At 40.4% G+C, this 22,252-nt stretch overlaps 1 protein-coding gene and 1 pseudogene across 4 annotated transcripts in view; one reads left to right on the top strand and one right to left on the bottom strand.

Moving 5' to 3' along the window:
• Nucleotides 1-22,252, bottom strand: part of EEFSEC (eukaryotic elongation factor, selenocysteine-tRNA specific) — a 387,397-nt gene that overhangs the window by 313,148 nt on the left and 51,997 nt on the right. The gene's annotated exons all lie outside the window — the stretch shown is intronic.
• On the top strand, nt 18,152-18,903 carry LOC150003010 (small ribosomal subunit protein eS4, X isoform-like; annotated as a pseudogene).

Genomic DNA, 22,252 nt, shown 5'->3' with positions numbered 1-22,252 from the left:
ATCAATTAGGTCCACTTAATCTAGAGTGTTGGTCAATGCCACAATATCCTTGGTGTTTTTGTCCTTGGAATATCTATTCATTGTTGCCAATGGGCTGTTAAAATACCCTACTATATGTGTGTTGCTGTTGACAACTTTCTTTATTTATAAGTATATTTTATTATGTTGTTACAGTAGTTCCAATTTTTTTCCCCTTTGCTCCCCTCTACCCAGTACCCCCCCCCTTCCCTCCACCAATCCCACCCCCCTTAGCTCATGTCCATGGGTCATGCATATAAGTTCTTCGGCTTTACCCTTTCCTATATTATTCTTAACTTCCCCTGTCTATTTTGTTCCAACCAATTATACTTCTTAGTCCCTGAATCATTTCCCCATTTCTCCCCCCCCCCAACTCCCTACAGATAACCCTCCAAATGATCCCCATACCTATCATTCTGTTCCTATTTTGGTTTGTTTAGTTGGATCTTGTTTTTATTTTTTAGATTCAGTTGTTGATAGTTGTGTGTTTGTTGTCATTTTAGTGTTCATAGTTTTGATCTTCTTTTTCTTAAGTAAGTCCCTTTGACATTTCATATAATAACAGCTTGGTGATAATGAATTCTTTTAGCTTTACCTTGTCTGGGAAGCACTTCATCTGCCCTTCCATTCCAAATGATAGCTTTGCTAAATAGAGTAATCTTGGTTGTAGGTTGTTTTTTATCACTTGCTTGCCAGTCCCTTCCTGCCTGCAAAGTGTCCTCTGAGAAATCAGCTGAGAGTCCTATAGGCACCCCCCTGTAGGCAAATCTCCACCTCTCTCTTGCTGTCCCCAGGACTCTGTCTTTATCTTTCACTTTTGGCATCTCAACCATGATGCGTCCTGATGTGGTCCCCTCTGGGTCCAGCTCACCCGGGACCCTCCGTGCTTTCTGTACCTGTATGTCCACCTCCTTTGCAAAATTTGGGAAATTTTCCTCATTTTTTTCAATTCTTGTTTCCTCATTCTGCACTGGTTGACTGTTTTTTTCTTCCTTATGTTCCAAATCATTGACTGGAACCCTGGTTCCCTTCCCTTCACCATTGGTTTTGTGTGGATTTTCCCTCGTTTCACTTAGCATAGCCTTCACTTCTTCTCTTATGCATTTGCCATACTCAAGCATATCTGCCAAGCCTGTGAGCATCTTTATCACCAGTGTTTGGAATTCTGTGTCTGTTAGGTTTTCTATCTCCTCATTTGTTAGGTTGGCTATCTCCTCGTCACTTAGTTCTCCCACAGGAATCTTGATCCATTCCCTCTTTTGGGCCATACTTTTCTGTCTCCTCATTTTTACAGGCTCCTGTGTTTGTTTGCCTCTGCATCCCAGGTAGAGCTGTCGCTCCTTTTATGTTGTAAGGAATGGAGTCTTAGGGATTTATCAGTATCGGGCGACCTGTTTCACCACATTGTGGTTCTGTATGTGGGGAAGAATCTGAGAGGGAACAATGCTGCCTGCCCAGCCCTCGCCCCTTTTCCAAGCACCTCTTCCACTTCCGCACCAGACTGGCACCCCTCTAGTTGCTGTTCTGGCCATCATTCCCAGAGTGCGTGGGTCTGTGGACATTCTAGGATTGTGGGGGCCCTTCAAACAAGCAGACTCTGCTGAGACCAGCAGTGTCTTCCTCCACCCCAACCTCCTCTGCTATGCACAGTCAGAAGCAATGAGGCTTGATTTTCCCTGAACTGGGAACGCTCCCCTGGTGTTCCTCCTGCCTTTTTAAAATGTGTGACTGTGCTTTCTGCTGACCTGCCACTGCCACTGCTGCCACCACACCACGTCCTCTCCGCCCCAGCTCCACCCCTCCTACCTGTCTGGATGAGTATTTCTTCTTCATATCTCTGTTTGCTGGACTTCCATGGAGTTTGATTTTCTGGAACTTCTGGTTGTAGTTTTAAGGTAGTTGTATTCCTTCTTAGTTGTGGAGGGAGACACAGCGTTTCTGTCTACACCTCCATCTTGGCCGGAAGTTGATAACTTTCTTAAAGTCCTTCAAGACTTTCCTTATATATTAGGGTGCTCCTATGTTGGATGCATATATGATTACAAGGGTTATATCTTCTTGATAAATTATTCCCTTAAGTATTATACAGTGTCCTTCTTTGTTCCTTTTTATGTCCTTTGTTTTGAACTCTATTTTGTCTGGTACAACTATTGCTACCCCAGCTTTTTTGTCATGTCTCTTCGATTGGAACACTTTTTCCCATCAATTCACTTTCAGTCTGTGTAGATCTCTTGTTCAGAGGCAGACCTCTGCTAGACAGCATATATGTGGATCACGTTTTCTTATCCAATCAACTACCCTTGTCTTTTGATTAGAGCATTTAATCCATATACGTTTAAGGTTATTGTTGATACTTTTTCAACGCCATTTTTCCCTTTATATTGTGTTCCTTCCTCTCTCTCTCTCCCTCTCCCTCTCTCCCTCCTTCTCTCTCCTCCGCCCCCCACCTCTCTTCATGTGCTTAAAATAGTTCCTTTAGCATCTACTGAAATGCTGGTTTGGTAGAGATGTATTCTTTTAGCCTTTTTTTGTCTGGGAAACTCCTTATTTCACCTTCCACTTTAAATGAGAGTGCTGCTGGGTAGAATAATCTTGGTCCCAGGCCATTGTTTTTCTTTAGTTTAAATATTTCTTGCCATTCTATCTGGCTTGTAGTTTTTTTGTTGAGTAATCGGCTGACAGCCTTATTGGAGATCCCTTGTATGTTACTAGCTGTGTCTTCTTGCTGCCTGTAAGATTCTCTCTTTGTCTTTAAATTTTGCGATTTTCATTATGAGGTGTCTGGGAGTGGGCCTCTTTGCATTCATCTTCATTTGGACCCTCTGTGCTTCCTGGAATAGGGTGGCTTTTTCTCTCATCAAGGTAGGGGAGTTTTATCTCATTACTTTTTCAAACAGGTTTCCTATCCCTGGATCCTCTTCTCCTTCTGGTATCCCTATGATAGGGATATTATTATGTTTCAAGTTTTCCTGAAGCTCTCTTTAACCCTCTTTGTTCTTCATGAGTCTCTTTTTCATTTTGTTGCACTGTCTGGGAATTTTTTTCTACCTTGTCCTCCAGCTTGCTGATTCAATCCTCTGCTTCATCTAGCCTGCTTTTAATTTTTCTACTATGTTCTGCATTCCAGGTATTGTATTCCTCATTTCATCCTGGCTCTTATTGATAGTTCCTATGTCCTTTTTCATGCTGGTGTAGTTCGCAGTATGTTGCTTGTAGCTTCCCTGGAGTTCTTTGAGGTTCTCACTGAGCTTATTGAGCATCCTTAGAACCATTATTTTGAACTCAATGTCTGATAGTTTGCTTGCCTCTATTTCATTTACCACTCTTTCTGGGGATTCCTTCTTTCCTTTAGATGTGAGGTTATTTCTTTGTCTCCCCATTTTAGGTAATTCTTCTTGTTCGTTTCTGATCCTTAAGATTCATTTTTGACTCCCTGCTTTGTGTTGTGACCTTCTGTGGTAGGAGACCTGTGGGATTCAGTGGTGCGGTCTCCTTGATCTCCTGGACTTGATGCTCTTGGGATACCCTTTATGCCATTGTGTGGGCTCTCTGGTTGTAATTGGGTTTAGTTGTTCTTGGGCCATTCTTCGGCTGGTCCTTCCCTCCGACTGTCTGCCTGAGAGTCCATCTGCCCACCATGTCTTGTATGCTGTTGTACAGGTGCTGCCTGAACAAAACCAAACATCCCCAGAAACATACCCACGTCGGCAATAATATCCACCACCCACAGTCACACTATCAACAGCAAATGAACCAATGTTAATAAGGGTTTAAAGATATTAAGACTATTATAAGAAAGGGAAAATGAATATGAGATGACTTACCGAAAGGAAAGTGATTTTGAGAGGGTAGAGGGAGGAGCTATAATAAGGTTAGGTAATAGAGACAATGCAAAGAGAGAAAGAAAAGTTTACATTGTAAACAAAAAAAGGGAGAGAAGAAAGTGGAAGGGAATAAGAGAAGGAAAGCATATAGTATTAGGTTTAAACAAGAATTTTTTAAAACTATAGTGAGAGAGAAAAAAATAGGAATAAAATTGGAGAAAAAGATCTACCACAGCCCTATCAACAACAAATGAGTCAAGATTTGTATATGTAGGATGGAAATAAGGAGGAGAAAAAGAAAAAAAGCTAGAAGAAAGCAAGAAGGAGAGAAAGAAGAGAAAGGAATGACGAAAGGGGGAAGGAAGAAAAGGAGGAGGAGGGGAGGAAGGAAGAAAAGCTTAACAGTTGTCTAGAGGAAAGAGAAGGAAAGATACATCATTTTGAAATGATAGAGGGAGAAGGAATTCTAAGAGGGAGAAATAAAAACCAGGCAGAGACAGGGAAAGATTTAAATTTAAAATGAGAAAAAGAAAGGGAAGGAGGAAAGCAAAATGAAGTAGGAGAGGGGAATTGTAAAACTTGAGATTTGAAATATAAAAATAGTGAATATCTAGAAATAAAATTGAAGAAATGCAACAGCAACCCCCATATCCACAACCAACAAACAAAGACTGATAGACGTGGAGACAGAATAAGGGTATTTTAAAAACGAGAAAAAGAATGTGAGGTGACTAATCACAAGAAAAATGGTTTTGAGAGGCTGGAGAGGGGAGAAATAGTAAGAGTGAGGAATGGAAATAAGTCATCACAAGACAGAAAAGAGAATTTAGAACGAAAATAAGAAGAGGAAAGAAGGTAAATGGAGTAGGAGAAGGGAGAAGCCAAAAATAAGATTTGAAATAAACTGCAACATACAAACTAGTGACCTAATAGGCACAAACTTGAAGAACAAAGAATGACTGTTAAAAGGCTATGCAGCTGGGGGAGGGGGAATACTGGGCAGAAGGGAGCAAAAGGGAAAAGATTGGAACTATTCTAACAATATAATAAAATATACTTTAAAAAAAAACGCTATGCAGATGAGAAATTAATGCAAATCATGAAGAAGACCACAGTAGAATTTGTTTCAGTAGAATCTAGTGTTTACCACTGTGTTCTCTTTCTGGATCCATCCCTGGTGATGTCAGATCGTGTCACAGTCTGACCCTAGGCAGCTTACTGGAGACTACTAGAGATCCACAATCTGCAACTGTCTCCTTCAGTTGTTAATCTAGTCAATCTTTAATCAGCAGTCAGGCTTAAGAACCACAGGGTAGGACAGAGTAATTCCTTTGGGTGGGGCTATTGCTTCCCCTCAGGCTGATGTCACTTGGAGGGGACTGCTCTATCTGAGCATGATGGTTCCTGGAGTATGGGAAATGACTCAGTACCAGGAATGCACTCTTTCTACACCAAAAACACAAAAATTCTCAGTGTCATCACACACGTGAAATGAATGCTTTTTTCATTCCAAGGGAAACATGTAGCAATCTGCTGATTTTGAAGCTATATTTCTCCAAAATATCAGAGGAATGACTGTTAAGATAGAAAGATCTTAAGTAATCATTAATGACTGCTGGGCATCTGCTCTGTGCCACATACTCACCCAGGCACACCAACAATCCTCCTAGTAACAGTTAAGGTTGGGGTTTGCAATTTCACAGTCAAAAGAGAAAACCAAGGTCCCAAGAAGTGAGTCGAGGAGCTAGGAGTCAAACTCAGATTTATCTAGCTCTAAAATCTGTCCTTCTTTCCACCACCAGAGATTTCAGGTGTACCTACAAATAAATATACATGTATGTCACTTGACTTCTCCATGAAGACTTCCTAAAGTAGCCTCAAAGTCAACATGCCTCCTTGAGCCCCAAACCTGCCTCTCCACTCACTCCTCAGTCACAGCTGGGGTCACTAGAGTTGACTCAGGAGACCCCCCCTTTTTTATTGTTTGTCTCCATGTCCTGTCTATTCTCTCTGCTAAATCATGTAACAGTTCCTCCTTCCCTGTAATAGTCATAGCCCCAAAACCCAGATCTCTGTATCTCTCCTAGGCTTCTTTTTTCCTTAAGCTATAGCCTTCCCCCCTCCAGTCCTACCCATTCCAACCACCACCCACAGAATTGCACAAACTGGCTTTCTAAAGCATGAACAGGTACCATTTACAAACCATTAGTGGTTCCCCACTACCTAATGGAAAATATTTTGGGTGACATAATGATCTGGAATTATAGTGTAAGAAAATTATTAATTTTTTAGTTCTCTTTTGACTTCCCTAATTGAACAATGAGCCCATCTCAACAGGGACATAATCAACTTAACACAGCTCTAAAATGCCCTAATCCCCCTTTTTAACAAAATCAAATCATGGCTCAATTTTACGGTCTACAGCAGACTAGAGTTTGACAACTGTTTTATATTCAGTATGTGTGTGCATGTACCTGAATATTGATTCTATTTATGGAAAGGGATACTGGTTTCGACTTGTTTAAGTAATACAATATTTCCATGTGACTATTTTAAAAATTTTAACTGAGTTAATTCAAAAAAAAGCATTAAATCATGACACATGTGGCACTGAGCTCATACAAAAATATCATGAGGATGGTTCTCAAATGACTGTAGTTTGAGCAAGATTGGCCTCCTACCCTGATCCAGCACTCAAAGCAGTCCTTGTAGACGTTGGCCTTTTCTCTCCATGTCCCCAAATCTCATCACTGTCTTTCCCTCCCATACTCCGTCTACTCAGACACACAAGCCCACAATTTTCTGGATTAGCCATGGTCTTTCAAGCCTACATGACTCTGCATGTGCTTTCTACCCTGCCTAAACCAGTCTCCAAGATAAGTCTGAGAAACATCAAATACTACATCCTTCTCTTTCAGAGGGAGAATTGTCTCAGATCCCACAGGCCTTTTAGGTTAGCTGTGACTCTAACATTTAAAAGAGCTATTTTCCTACAGCACAACTCCTAAACATCAGCTAACTGCTTTGTGCTCAACAGAGCAACCTATTCCAATGGCAGAGGAGAAAGTGGCCCCACACTGAACTGCAAAAAAAAGACTCTCGCCTGCAACACAGCCCCCTCTTACATCATTTTCAAGGGTAATACAGAAAACACACTGATCTGGTCACAGTGTGAGACCTGACACACCTCAGGTTAAAGGTGTGACTCCCCACAGCACTCACTATATAGCTTGTCTCGCTGCAAGTCTCTCTCCCTCTAGACTGTGAGCCCCCCTGAAGGCAGAAATGACATCTTAGTCATCCTTTCTGCTCCTGATTAAAGAGGCATTCAATAACCCGAGAAGATAGACAGACAAAAGGTAAGGTAGGGACAGAAAGGCAAAAGTAAGGTTGAAAGAAGTGAAGTAACTTTGGTTTCTATTAAGACTGAAATCTGCAAGGACAGACTCTGAGGGTGCTAAAGGGATAAGAAAGCTACATGTCCACCCATCTACCCAATGGCTGCACCTCCCAAGGTGGAGCTGAGTCTTTGTTGGGACACGTCAGTGACAAGGAAATAGTGAGGTAGTACCAGGCTATCCTGGCAGCCTTATTTGAAATGACTTCCTTATAGTGAGCCCTAATCTATCATCTAGAATTTCCCCAATGATGCCAATTCAGGCTCCTGGGAAAAAACATCTCCCAAGATTAGGGACAAGAAATCTATAATTTATCAAAAGAGAGAATGAGATGGACAGGCTAGTAGGCAGACAAATTTTTCAGGTGATCTGATATTACCACTAACCTAGCATCTTTATTAGAACTGAAGTCTGGGAGTTCCAGAAATGATAAGCCCTAAAGTTAGACCATAAGTTCATTCCACAGCTACATGAACATCAAAACTCTCTTTAGCATCCTTCAGAAATACTAGACAGGCGGTGTTAATGATTATTAACAGGAACTTCTCATCTAGAATTTTACTGAGCTGTCCATCCACTATCAGTTATAATTGAGTAAATGCTGAATGTAAATTCTTAACAACAAATTTTAAAATCTTTATGAACTACTACACTGCATTCTAACCTCAAATGGCAATGTGGCACTCAATATGGCCACGAGACATATTGAGTCAAAGGCCCAATTTACTTTATCCTTATTTTGCTTAAGTGTGTGTGTGTGTGTGCACACATGCGCGTGCGCCCACACACACACACACACACACACACACACACAAATGTGTTTGTAGGAGAGGGGAGAGGTTTAGGAAAGGATGCCATGAGATTTTGACCCAATTTTACAGATCCTGACGTCTTGGACCCCTCTAGCAACCTAGAGTCCCAGCCTTCCTGGAAATTTGTGTTCATTTGATATAAAAATCAAACAAGGTTGAACCTCTTCATAATTCTCAGTTAAAATAAACCTCCCTGGGGACAATAAGACAAAGTCAACATACTCCTGGGACTTGCTTCCAAAGAAACTTCCCAAAGCCCCCACCCATTTTCAAGGGGAACTGAGATAAAAAGACAACCAATGCCTAAATTGAAAGGAGGGAGGGAGGAAGCTGGAGAAAGAAATATAGAGGGGTTTTTGCAGGGTAGAGGAGAGAGGAAGGACCTGCCATTTTTAAGTACTGTTTTATAAGGCTCTTACTCAAGTAAAACAAGTTTGGTATTTTTAAGTTAAGCTAGAAGCCCTGAATTATGGCAGTAAAGGTAACAGTTTAAGTGTAGAGAGCTATGCCTGTGTTAAATACAGGGTCCTGGCTGCCCACTCACAATTTTAAGATCTCAACTGCTTCCTCCTACAGGTGGGCTTCTAAGTAGGCAGGAAAAACTTTCTGTATATCTTATTCCATCTGTTTCCTGACCAGCAAGAGCAGTGCAATGGAAAGTAATATGGTGCTCCAGTCCCAGTTCTGCACTTTTGTGCCTTAGTGTTCTCATCTGTTACACAAGACAATACGGTAACACTGAAATAGCCTCTCTAATTCCACTTTGTCCAACCTGTTTTGTTCCCATGTCTTACAGGTTAATAGCTTTTTGCATACAGACATGTTAATCATTAGAGGAATTCTGCTTGCAGCTTGAATTTTACAAAAGCAGCCCCTTACCAGAACTGCCTCTCCTGGGGAGATAAGGGCAGTATGTGCAAAAATAATGATTGTTTATCAAAGATTTTTAGGAACCTCATGACTGGATTCACATCAACTAGAGTCAACAGACTAAGAACAAAGTTTCACAATCTTTCTTGAACCCCAACTGGTGCCCAGATGTCTGCAGTCATCCATCACCTGTTGCACCTCCCATTTCCCCTTTTCTTGACATAAAACAAGTCTGAACCCAGTACTTTTTTTTCTTAAAATAGATTTGAGGTACCACTAGGTCTCCCATCTTCTCAGTTGGTATCTTCTTGATCAATAAATCTCTCTCCTTATTCCAAACTCTGAAATTTTGAATTTTGGCCTTTGGAAGTGTTGGGCACATGAACTTTGGTCTGGTAACAAAAGCACCCACCTTACGTGATGAGGATCAGAAATAATACATGTTGAGGAACCAATTTTACCTCTGTCCCTCCTCTTTCCTAAGAGAAACTAAAAACAGCAACTCCATGTTACACAACCTTTTTCTGTCATACCTTCGTCATCTTTTTTCCAGGTACGCACAGCTTTTAAAACAGATGTGTTCTGTGCATATGTGGACAGAAGTGACTAGTGTGCTCCAAGCCAAGTGGACTCCTGCAGCACAGATGAAACATTCCCCATCACCCCTTCCTCTAAAGCAGCATTCAAAACATTCCTCATAAAGACAAGGATATTTTTCAAGTTTAATGGCTGGTCAAATGACTCCAAGCAAACCAACCATAATGAGGAACTTCTGTCTCCTCCAGGGTTTATAATACTACTAGAAGGCCAAAAAGAAAAGATGCTGCTTAGTCAATGAACCCAAGCTCTCCAGGAGTCTCCTCCCAGAAAAGTGTTGCAGAATGCTTCACGCAATCCAGCTCCATCATTCACAGTTTCATATTCCTTAGAACATAAGACAGAAAACTAAATATCAGAGTGACTTATAATATGCATTTATCCCTACATTGTTAAAATAGGTTCTGAAAATCAGTATTACACTGCATTGTAAAATACTCAGAGTTATTATGTTACCTTGGAAAAAGAACACAAAGACATGAGCCATATGGGTTGGTACACTTTGGGGTACACTCCCCAAATGCTGCTCTGTCACTAATATTTTACGAGAAGAATAGTTTTTAAAAGGCATATATCTGTAATGCACCACCAAATTCCTCAGCAGGCAGAGCCTCCTAAACTTGTGTAACTCATCTCCCAACTCCAAGAAAACTCTCCCTTGCAAGACAGTTATCCCAGTCATATAAATTAAGCCAGGTATATAGGATGAGGATATAGAATCAATTAGGGCAAAGAATAAGACTCTGGAAAAGCAAGAGTTTCCTAAAAATGGAAGTGTATGCTTAGCCTTCTTCGGTATTAGCAAATGTGGAAGAGGCTAAAGGCAACTTAATGGTCTAATAAAATCTTTACAAGGCAAGGGATCCTTATAGACAAATGAGCGCAGGAAACCATCTGCTGTCCAAGAACACCTTTATTAGGCACATTTGACTGTGATGGCATTAACTGTGCTGCTGGATGACACCCTTACCTCCTCAACTCCAATCAGCAAGAGTCAGGCCTCTGCTTATCCCCTCCATCCCCTCACTGGGCTCAGCGTTATCTCCCTTCCTGCACTGACAGGCTAATCAGCAGCACTGCAGGGGGTGCTGCTGTAGCTGTCTCCCCACAGGAAAGGGAGCTGACCAGATTCATCTGAGCCCCTGGGCTCTGGCCTGGAGGAGGCAGGGACCCAATTAATTTTGGGTGAACAGATGAGTGCACAAAGCAATGAACAAATCAAGAAATGACTGAAGAGACAAATAAATGAAGGGAGGAAGGGTTGCTATCCCTCATCTTATTTTTAATTATTCCTTCAATAGTTCTTGAGTACCTACTTTATATTAAGTTATACAGAATTAGGAAACAATGAACCCATCTGCCTAATAACTTACAACTTCAAATTGAAAAAATCTTCCAGGGGAAGCCTATAATGAAGCAGAGGTTACCTACTGACAACAGAAGTGCGACAGCTCTGGTTCCTTTCTTTTCACTATTGTCCAAATAAATACACCTTTTACAACTCAGTTTTCATCTGTTACCTGATCAGGCAAAACCCACTGGATGGACTTCTCACTGAGCTTGGGAGTGTCTTATTCATACACAGAATGCTCAGCACACTTAAAATGTATCTGGAGGGCAGGGACACCTCAGGGTCGAGCCAGCCACATACTTCCTCCTTGTGCCAGTCTGTTTCCAATATGTACAGAGCAGTGGAGACGCCCCCAGGGAGAGGTGGAAGAGAATAATTTATGAAAGTCTGTCCAGAAAGTATCCAGCCATGTACTATGAAAAACAGAGACAGTCATTGAAAAAGATACAAAAAACACTGCACCTAGGACGACACCTCATTCCCCTTCAAAGTAGGCACCATGGGATCTCACACAGTTTTCCCAATCACCATCAGCTGCCCCGTCATATTTTCCTGAATCTCATCAGTGGTCTGAAACCTCTTCCCTTTCAAACATGATTTTAGTTTTCAGAAAAGCCAGAAGTCTCAGGGTGCCAAATCTGGGCTGTAGGGGGGCTGAGTCACCTGGGTGATTGATGTTTCACCAAAACACTCTGCATAAGACGTGATGCATGAGTGGGCATTGTAATCGTGATGAAGCTGCCAATCACCAGCTGCCCATAGCTTCAGCCTTCTGAATCACTGGAATATTTTCCACAGAGGAAGGTTCAAGCTTAACGCAAAATTTGATGTACATCATTGCTCTACTCACTCAGTCATTTTGACTGCCATGGCCACACAGTACACATGCTCACTCAATGGCGTCTACCACCCCCATTGACTAGAACAGTGAAGTCATCATAGTTCACACATACACATTCCAGTTCACTCTCCTTGGCTGCCAGGTTACTCTGATGTAGCGCAAACCATTCTTGTTACATTAAGTTGGACTTTTTCTGGACAGTCCTCATATTCTTTAACAACAGATACTGATTCTCTAGAGCAATTCCACAAGGCCACCTAAGCACAGCCCTATTAGGCACTGTGACAAAAAAAAAAAAAAACCTGAGAGTGTCCTGCCCTGCTTCACACAAGGAGAAGTAAGGGAATACTCATGCTTATGGATATTCTTGATTAGGCTGAACAAGCTAAAACAGGCAAGGAATTCCTGCCAAAGATTAAGAAATGTATCACAATTATACTCCTACAAATAATAGTAAGCATAACAATAATAATAGTGAATATTTATTGAGAATTGACTAAGCACCAGGCTTTGTTTTAAGCACTTTCCATATTAATGCATTAATCTAAAATATGAGTGTTATAAGTAGCTATACTATTATTATCCCTACTTATGGATGAGAAAACTAAAGTACAAAGTGGTTAAGTCACCAGCCCAAGATCACAGAGTAAGCAAGTGATGGTGTAGACCAGGAGGATGGTATAGTATGGAGTCTATCCTCTTAACACTCCTATTCAACTACATTGTCCAGAATTTTCCACATTTCCTTATCAAAGTTAACAAGTCTACAAAGAATTTGTTCCTTGGGAATATATCATCAGATTTTATAATATAGAAGTCATTGAGAAAATAAGACTCACCTTACAGATATACTTTTCAGTCTGCTTGGAGAACCATACCTCTAATGCAATTATTTATCTCCACAAATAATTGATTATAGGGTTTCATTTTCATTTGGCAATCATGTTTCATGCCAAGGATTCCTGGAATCATTGACATATTCTAAAAACTAGATTTTCCTATCTTGTGGAGCACCAAGCTTGGCATGCAACAGGCCAAGTATAACCGTGGCTCAAATATTTAATCAATAAGATAGGTAATATCAACTAATAAATTATCCTGGGAACTCTGTTACTTTATCCTTAAGGCTTAAAGATTCACTCCAAAATTCAGATATTCTCATATTTTACAATATAAAAAGGTAGATGTTACATGGGAAAAGTCCAACTGCATTGAAGTCTAGCAGAACTGGGCTCCATACCCTTTTCTGTCAGTATGTCACCTCTGACAGATAATCTAATTTCTACGAGCTTACCTTTCCTTAGGTATAACTGACTCATGGGCTTACAAGAAGATTAAATGAGTTAACATGTGCAAGGCATCTAGTCAGTGCCTGGCACACCAAAGTGGAAGTAATAATGCTGGTTGACCTCCATTTCCTTTAGTTAGTCCCAGGACTAATGTCCCCTTCCTATGCCATCTGCTAACACTCATCTTTCTCTACCCAAGGAGAAACAGTGAATAATTTTAAGAAAACAGTTTATTAAACAGTATGACTCAAGACCATGAATTAGAGCATACCAGAAGAGAAATGTAAATTATATAGCCTTCTTTATAATATAAGCATTACTAAAGGGCTAAAAATCAAATAATACTTCCCCAAACAAATTCTACTTGAATTTCGGAGATGGAACAAAGGCCCTGCCATTTCTGCTGCTTCCCTATCTCAAATTTCCACCTTCTGGGCATAACCATTAATTCTTCCCAGCTACAGTCTATATTCTGTTTATTGTCTGATTCGGAGGCAAAATAATCCACTCCTGGAAAATAAAAACCTATATTAACCCATTAAAACCATATTGTAAAGCAACGCTTCAAGGGAAATTCCTAGCTTTTTATGTTTAATATTCAAAAATAAATAAGCATAATTTACCACAGTAACAGAAGAACTATGATCATTTCAAAAGATGCAGAATGAACACTTGACAAAATTCAACAGTACTCATAATAAAAATGCTCCACACTTGAATTAGAAAGTTCTTCAACATAATAAAGGACATCTATGAAAAAATCACAGTTAACACTGTATTTAATGGAGAAATACTGAATATTTTCCTCTCCATGACCAGAACAAAACGAAGAAGTCCACTCTCATCACTTCTGTTCAACATTTACTGCAAGTTTTAGCCAATGCAATAAGGCAAGAAAAAGAATTAAAAGGCATAAAGATTAGAAAGGCATAAGTAAAACCACCTTTATTCACAGGCAACCTGATTGATTATTAATGCAGAAAATCCTAAAAGTCTACAACAGCAATCCCCAACCTTTTACAGCACCAGGGACTGGTTTCATGGAAGACAATTTTTCCACAGATGAGAAGGCTGGTTTCAGGATAATTCAAGCACATTACATTTACTGTGCACTTTATTTCTATTATTATTACATAGTGCAGAATCAGTGGGAGCCCTGAGCTTGCTTTCCTGTAACTAAACAATCTCATCTCAGGGTGGAGGGAGACAGTGGAATTCCGAAGTGTGTTGCTTATGGAGTCTACTCCATAATCTCATTTTGGTTGCTGTCACCAAGATAGGGTGTTGGAAATGAGAGCAAGCTTTTCAGTGCTTTTGTGGAAATCTCAGGATTGATTTTAATCCAGAACATATGGAGATTTGAACTTGTCTCAAACATACTTTTAAGGCATCATCATCTGTGATCTCAAGCAGCTGACCCTCTTCTAGCATGGGCAAAGTTGATTCACCTGGCTTATTCATAAATGGGTTGTGGAGCCATTCCTTCCCAGTTTGGGGTCTTTGTGCTTGGGAAGTAATGCTCAAATTCTTTTGAAAGGTGAAACAGGTGATCATATACCAGCTGGGAGAAAGAAGGCCCTGGCCCAGTCCTTCCAAAATCTCTGCTAATGTTTGCAACATGTCAAAAATCCCAATATTTCTTCGTCGCCCCATAATTCCAGTTTGGCTTTGAATGCAGCCACTTTATCTGCCAACTTGAACACAGTTGTCATTCTCCCCTGAAGTGACAGATTTAGTTCATTGAGCAGGTTGAATATGTCACACAAGTAAGTAAGTTTTGCAACTCACTTTGTCTCATTGAAATGTGCTGCCAGTAGTGACTGTTTTTCTAAAAGAAACCTCTGGAGCTGCTCTCATAACTCAAAAATTCTGACCAGTGATCTACCTTTAGAAAGCCATCTCACTTCTGTATATAAGAGAAGACATGTGTGCTCTGTGTTCATCTCCTCACAGAGCTGCATGAACAGATGTGAGTTAAGGGTATGTACTTTAATGTGGTTGATAGTTTTAATCACATCCTGCAAAATGTTGTTAAGCTCAGGTGACATTTTTCTACTACCTCGTGTTTCTCTATGGATGACACAGTGTGTAGACTCACATTCAGAAGCAACCTCTTTGATCCGAGTAGTGAAACCAGAAATCCGTCCAGTTATGGCAGCTGCTCCATCCATGCATATACCAACACAAAATGACCAATTTAGTCTTCCTGATATGAAATCATTCAAAGATTTGAATAGTTCTCTGCAGCTGTGGTGTCAGTTGGCAGCAAAAGTTGCCTTGTCAACATCCGTAGATTCGTCAACCTGAATTGCGTACCATAGTAACTCATTAATCCTCTCTAACTATTGCGCCTCAATGTCTTCCACTATTTCATCAATTCATCTAGTTATGACGCTGGCCGAAAGAGGAACATGTGCCACCTTTTGAACTGCAGCCTCTTCTAAAAGTTCACGACAAATGTCCTTAGCAGCAGGCAGGATCAACTCTTCACCAATAGTAAAGGGCTGCTTAGCTTCAGCAATGCAGTTAGCCACTAAGAATGATGTTCTCAGTGCAGACAATTCGATGAAGTTATGGCCTTCAATAATTGCTTCTGTTCTTTGTGTTCTGTTTTGTTTTTTTTTTCTTTTGAAAAACTCCAAAGGCTTGTCTTTTAATGCAGGGTGCTTTGTCTCCATGTGGTGAAGCAGTTTTAAAGGTTTCCATGGCTTTGTAGGATAGCCGATCACCACATATTATAGAAAGTGGGTTTAGAGAATGTGAATCACTGTTGCAATGAACCTGTAATTTAAGTAGGTATTTTCTTTTAAATGCAACTTTCTTTTTTTTGGCAGTCTTAGTCTTCTGCTGTCTCATCATTGTGTCTTTCCCCCTTTTCAAAGAAGCTCTCCAGTAACATTTGTTTTTTACTCATTCTGGATAGAGTTAGCTTGTGGGCTTACCAAAACTGAGACAAGTGTGCAGTGCAGGAAAGAGGCATGGATGAAAGTAGTAAACAAAATAATGGGTAGGCCACACATGGACAAAAGTAAGTGTCAGATTCTGACTTAAAACCTGCCACCAGATGCAGCTATACAATTGAAGTACATTAACTCACTTGCCACTATTAAGTCTGCCTCCAGATGCAGCTTAATTGTCACTGATAGAATTTTGATATGAGTCTGTAAGAAATTGACTTATTATATCTCTGTGCAGTTAAACCTCTCTGCTAATGATAAATAGTATTTGCAGCTGCTCCCCAGTGGTAGCATCAACTGCCTCAGCTCCACCTCATATCATCAGGTATTAGATCCTCATAAGGAGTGTGCAACCTAGATCCCTCGCATGCAAAGTTCTCAGAAGGGTTCACGGTCCTATGATAATCTAATGCTGCCGCTGATCTGACAAGAGGCAGAGATCAGGCAGTAATGCAAGCAATGGAGAGTGGCTATAAATACAGATGAAGATTCCCTCGAACGGCTGCCCGCCCTTCATGGTTCCTTATAGGCCACAGGGTGTTGGGGACCCCTGGTCTACAAAACAACCACTAGGAGTAAGAGTTCAGCAAGGCCCTAGCTGGTGGCACTCAGTTGGTTGGAGCATCATCCAGTAAACTGAAGGGTCACGGGTTTGATTCCTGGTGAAGGTACATGCCTGGGTTTTAAGTCTGGTCCCTGGTCAGAGTGCGTACAAGAAGCAACCAATCAATTTTTCTCTCTCACACCCATGTTTCTCTCTCTGTCCCTTCCCCTCTCTCTAAAATAAATAAGCATATCCTCAGGTAAGGATAAAAAAAAGAACAGTAACAAAATTGGAGGACTTTCACTACTTGACTTCAAAACTTACTTTATAAAGCTACTTAATAAAGACAGTGTGATATTGGTATAAAGATAGACAAATATATCAATGAAATAGAATACAGTCCAGAAATAAACTGACCCTTAGATGAGTATGATTTTCAATAAAGGCAATAAAATAATCCAATGGAGAAAACCTTTCAACAAATGATGAACAGTAACAACTAGAGAGCCATATGGAAAAAAAACACATACAAAAATTAATTCAAGGTGGATCATAGACCTGAAGATTTTAATGTAATAGTTATATATTTTCTTTAATATGTACTAAAGGAAAATGTAACTAGCATTTTAAATGCTATTTCAGGAATAATATTACTTAGTAGAAGGTTAAATAAAAGAAATGAGTCAATTTAAAGTAAAAAAAAATTATAATAATAAAGATGGTGTGTGGATAAGACAAAAATTCCAAGGGTGGATTGTGAACAACTAGAACCATGGATCACCAGAAGTCAATAAAATAATCAACAGCATATTGTCCCATCCCAGGGCTATGAGAAACTTGAACTTCTCTCACTGGGGTCCCTGCACTGCCCAGTGAGCATAGACATCCTAATGGAGCACACGGAACCCTGACCACACAAAACAAACATTATTCCCCAACAGCTTCATGGTTGTTTTTTGTTTTGGGAGTTTTTCTGCAGGACATCTGCATCCTATTCATTTTGCACAAATGCATGCTGCCAAACTTGATTCTCCCATACTCTGTCCAAGGCACAGCTATGAAAATATGGCCACAAAGAGAGACTCACATTAGCTCTCAGAGAGAACCTTTTTTTTTTTTTTTTTTTTTTTTTTTTTTTGCATTTATCACTACAGAATTGGAGGTATGACACACAGCAGGCACAAAATAGATGACAAATAAATGAAAGGTGACTAATCTTGGAGGCTGGGCTTTTCAAATTCAGTTTGCAAACCCAGGTGTGCATGATGGTGTATCACGGCACACAGAAATAAATATCATCTAAAGACAAAAATTTTATAGAAAAAATACTTTTCAGAAAAAACGTTGTCCTAAGATTTTTAGACAAAGCCTTCATTTTCCCTGGTGGTAACTCATTTAAAATATTATTACAACAAATGTAACAAGTACAATGTGGGGGGTGGCGTGGGACAGATCTAGCTATATCTATTAAAATGTAACTTCCCAGCAATTTTCACTTCTAAGACAGAAACCCAAAGAAACACCTCAAGGGTGCAAAAAGATATGTTCACCTAGCAAAAAACAGACAACTTCAATGGCCACCACCAAAAGACTAGATAAATGATGCATGCACAAAATGGCACATCCTACACTCCTGTGCCTAGTGTAGCCATGGCTTGTGGTCCCAAGAAGCATCTAAAGCTGCAACAGCTCCAAAGCATTGGATGCTGTACACACTGACCAATGTGTTTGCTCCTTGGCCATCTACTAGTCCCCAAGAGCTAAAAGAATGTCTCCCTCTCATCAGTTTAAGGAACAGACTTAAGTATGCCCTAACATGGGATGAAGTAAAGATGATCTGCATGCAGTGGTTTATTAAAATTGGTGGCCAAGGTCCAAACTGATAAAACCTACCTTGCTGGCTTTATGGATGTGATCAGCATTGACAAGACCGGAGAGAATTTCCATCTGATCTATAACACCAAGGGCTGCTTTGATGTTTATTGTATTACACCTGATGAGGCCAAGTACAAGTTGTACAAAGTGATGAAGATCTTTGTGGGCACAAAAGGAATCCCTCATCTGGAAACCCACGATGCTTGCAACATCGTCTACCCTGATCAAGATGAATGATTGATTTGATTTGGAGACTGGCAAAATTACTGGCTTTATCAAGTTTGACACTGGTAAGCCTGTGTATGGGAAGAATTGGCATGATAACAAACAGAGAGAGACCTGGTTCTTTTGACATGTTCATGTGAAAGATACCAACGGCAACAGTTTTGCCACCCAGCTCTCTTAACATTTTTGTTATTGGCGAAGACAACAAACCATGGGTTTCCCTTCCCCATGGAAAGGGCATCTGCCTCACCACTGCTGAAGAGAGAGACAAGAGACTGGCAGCCAAACAGGGCAGTGGGTGAAATGAGCTCTGGGTGACATGACTGGAAAAGTCTTTGTACTTAATTAAAGAAAATATAACATGAAATAAAGTGGGGGGGGGGGGATTATCTTGCAGCCACTAAAATAAGAGAGTATCTGAGCTATCTGAATGCATGTAGAAAATCTCCAAGACATTGTCAAGAGGGGAAAGCAAAGTGCAAAAGAGCAGGTGTACTGTAGCCCCAGTGTGAAATTTAAAAATAAATTTTAAAATGATACTAATACACTCATAGGAGTATAAATATAAATCTGTATGGGAAAAGCCAGATTTATTAACATCTTAAGTGGAGAGGTTCGCACTTTCTCTAATGAAATTATTTATGAAATGCTGGAATGTTATAGAAACTTTGTACTTAGAAAAGAGTTTGAAAACAAACAGGGAGTGTTCCCATGTAAAAATGCATACTCCCCCCCCCCCCAAAAAAAAAGACTTCAAAAAAAAATGACCCTTCCTCTGGGCCTCACCTTCAGACCTGCACCTCCAGGCCCAGATTCTGGCTAGCTCACCCTCACCTTTGGTGGGGCCCTTCAGAAGGGGCAAGCAGCTCTCTGAGAAAGAAAGGTGCTACATTTGTAGGAAAAGGCCTTTCTTAGGCAAGATTGCCTACAGCCCAGCCACCCCCATGTTGTCTCACACTCCAGTGTTCCCATAAGAGAGACAACATCAAATGCTCTCTACAGGTTAGCTCATGGCCCTGTCTCGGGTTTTTACACCCAACTTTCAGGTCCACCTTGGGCAAGAAGACACTACAGACCCGAGCTGTTGCCAGAAGAGTTCCTTTTTTGAACTTGAAGACATTTTTATGTTCTATACTTTTTGGTTATGTTTTAGGGGATTTGGGGTTATTACTAAAGATCAGTTCTTGGGATTTTTGTTTTTATTTAAACACACATATACAGAATTAAACCAAAAGAACTATTTCTTAGGAGGAAATGCTAAGAGACCAAGCAACTCCTAGACAGAACTGGTCTCTACCAAATATGAAAGTGGGGAGAGAGTGGAATTGTAGTACTCACTCCAGAGCTATATAAAAATACCTTTTGCAAGTCCAAATACTGCTGAAGGCAAAGAGAACTGGTCTCTCCCTTGTTTTCTCCTTCCCTCTCATCTGCAGCACACACCCCCTCCTGCCTACCCTGAAATAACATTGCTTGGGGCTACAGCCATCTGTAGCTGCCAGGAGAAGGCACAATACATTCAGAAACTCTTGGACCTACATATCCTGGAGATTGGAACTGCACAAACAACGGGTTAGAGGAAGGGGGAAGGGGTAGAGGAATAAAGGCTTAAAGATTAAAGTCACAGGCAGAGACAGACGGCTCCGTTTTTTAATAACTGAAAACACGAGTTGGGTCTCAATGTGCTCATTGTTTAGCAGAGGGGGCAGTCTATGCATGCAGGACTGGCTGGCGACAGGACTGCCTTCCCATCAAAAATAAGATTTACCAAAAGGGCAGGCGGGGGTGGGGTAAGACTGGAGCAGACCTCAATCCAGAGCTCCATTTACTGATGATGGCACAGGTAAGCATTAGATCACCGCTACCATGAGCCACAGGTGAAGAAGGAGAGGGGGGCTGGAAAAGAAAGATATTGGTCACATGGACTTCTCTCACATGGCTGCTCTTAGGAGTGTAGACTAGTACAACCTTCTAAGAGAAAACTTGGCGTTTTGGATCAGAGGGGTAAAAACAGGTATGCCCTGTAATTTCATGTCTAAAATTCTAGGTCCAGGAAATAATCCAACCCAGGACAGAACTTTATGCACAAAGATATTCTGTGCAGCATTACTTACAATAAGGAGAAATAGGAAACAACCTAAACATCCAACACTATAGGGAAGAGTTAAGTGTTAATTTCTATCTGCTTACTACAAAAAGGATGTAAGCAGCTTGAATAAATACACAAAACAAAGAGAGAAATGAAAGAGAAGAAATCACAGCAACAGAAAAAACAAATGTTTAAAAAATGAGTTTAGCCTGAAGGCTGTGGCTCAGTGGATTGAACACTGGCCTGCAAGCCAAGTGTTGCTGGTTCGATTCCCAGTCAGGGCACATGACTAGGTTGCACATCAGGTCCCCAGTTGAGGGCACAAGTGAGAGGCAACCACACAGTGATGTTTTTCTCCCTCTCTTTCTCCTTTCCTCTCTCTCTAAAAATAAAATAAACAAATTAATTAATTTTTTTTTAAAATTTAGTTTAGAGCGTGCTGCTTCTTCTTAACAACACATACTGAGAGGGCCCACAAGATAACACAGCCATCGCCACCAGCAACAGTAACAGCAGCTATTACTGCTGAATGCCCGTTCTGAGTCCTCTCTGCAACCCAACAAGAGACTTATTCTGTTCCCATTTTATAGATAGGGAACCTAGGATCCAGAGGTCACTCAGAGCCAGGAAATGACAGCACTGATTCTGAACACGGGTTTTCTCTAAGTCAAAACTTATATGCTTTCCACAACACCACATGCTTAAAGGAGTTTTATATTCATACAATGGAACTCCTGCAAGCATGAAAAACTGATGTTTGGAGAAAGTGATTAATATTGTAGGGAAAATGCTTAGAAGATAATGTTAAATTTTAAAAAGCAGTGGAAAAAATTACATGAAATGTATAATTCCAACCATGTAAACCAGATGATCATTTTCTTCCTATTATCTAAATTTTCTAAACTAGATCTGTATTAGTTTTACAGTCAGAAAAAATATATGAATTTGTATTTAAAAACTATATAAAGGGCCACTGTGTTTTCATTTCACAGCACACATTCCATCCATATGCACAGCAACTCACTTTTGTTTTATATAAAAATTCTACATATGTAGTTGAAGCAGAAAAGATACATGCTGAGACCTGAGCCAAGGAAAGCCTTATGTTTATGTCCATCATTTTGTGAATCATAAATGAGCAATTTCATTCTGCTCAGAACCTTATCTTCACAAGTCACTTGGGGTTATACATCTCAGAAGACAATTATTATAAGAGTTTGGTATCCTTTTTATTTTTATTTTTGGATAGAGATTCTCATACAAATAAGTAGAGAGGCACAGACCAACTTTCTCAGGCCTTCCTTCTGGCTGAAGAACAGACTCATACACATAAGGATATCAAGCCCACATTTTGGGCCCTCCATAAAGTCAACAAGGGCAACCCATCATCCAAGTCTAGCCAAGACACAATTGCTTCTTGAAGTCTCAGCATCCAAATATCTCCCGAAATAGTTATGTGCATTCTGCGGGGAGAAGGGCAAGAGATTTTCCCTGTTTCTCAAAGGGCTCTCTAACCACTAATCTATACATGCCTGTCGCAGACTTCACAGAGAGTCTTCAAG

Source organism: Furipterus horrens, unplaced genomic scaffold, assembly GCF_987537825.1.
Source record: "Furipterus horrens unplaced genomic scaffold, mFurHor1.1.pri manual_scaffold_8, whole genome shotgun sequence".
Taxonomy (NCBI): domain Eukaryota; kingdom Metazoa; phylum Chordata; class Mammalia; order Chiroptera; family Furipteridae; genus Furipterus; species Furipterus horrens.
Note: the sequence above shows the minus strand (reverse complement) of the source record. Positions and strands in the feature narration are given on the sequence as shown.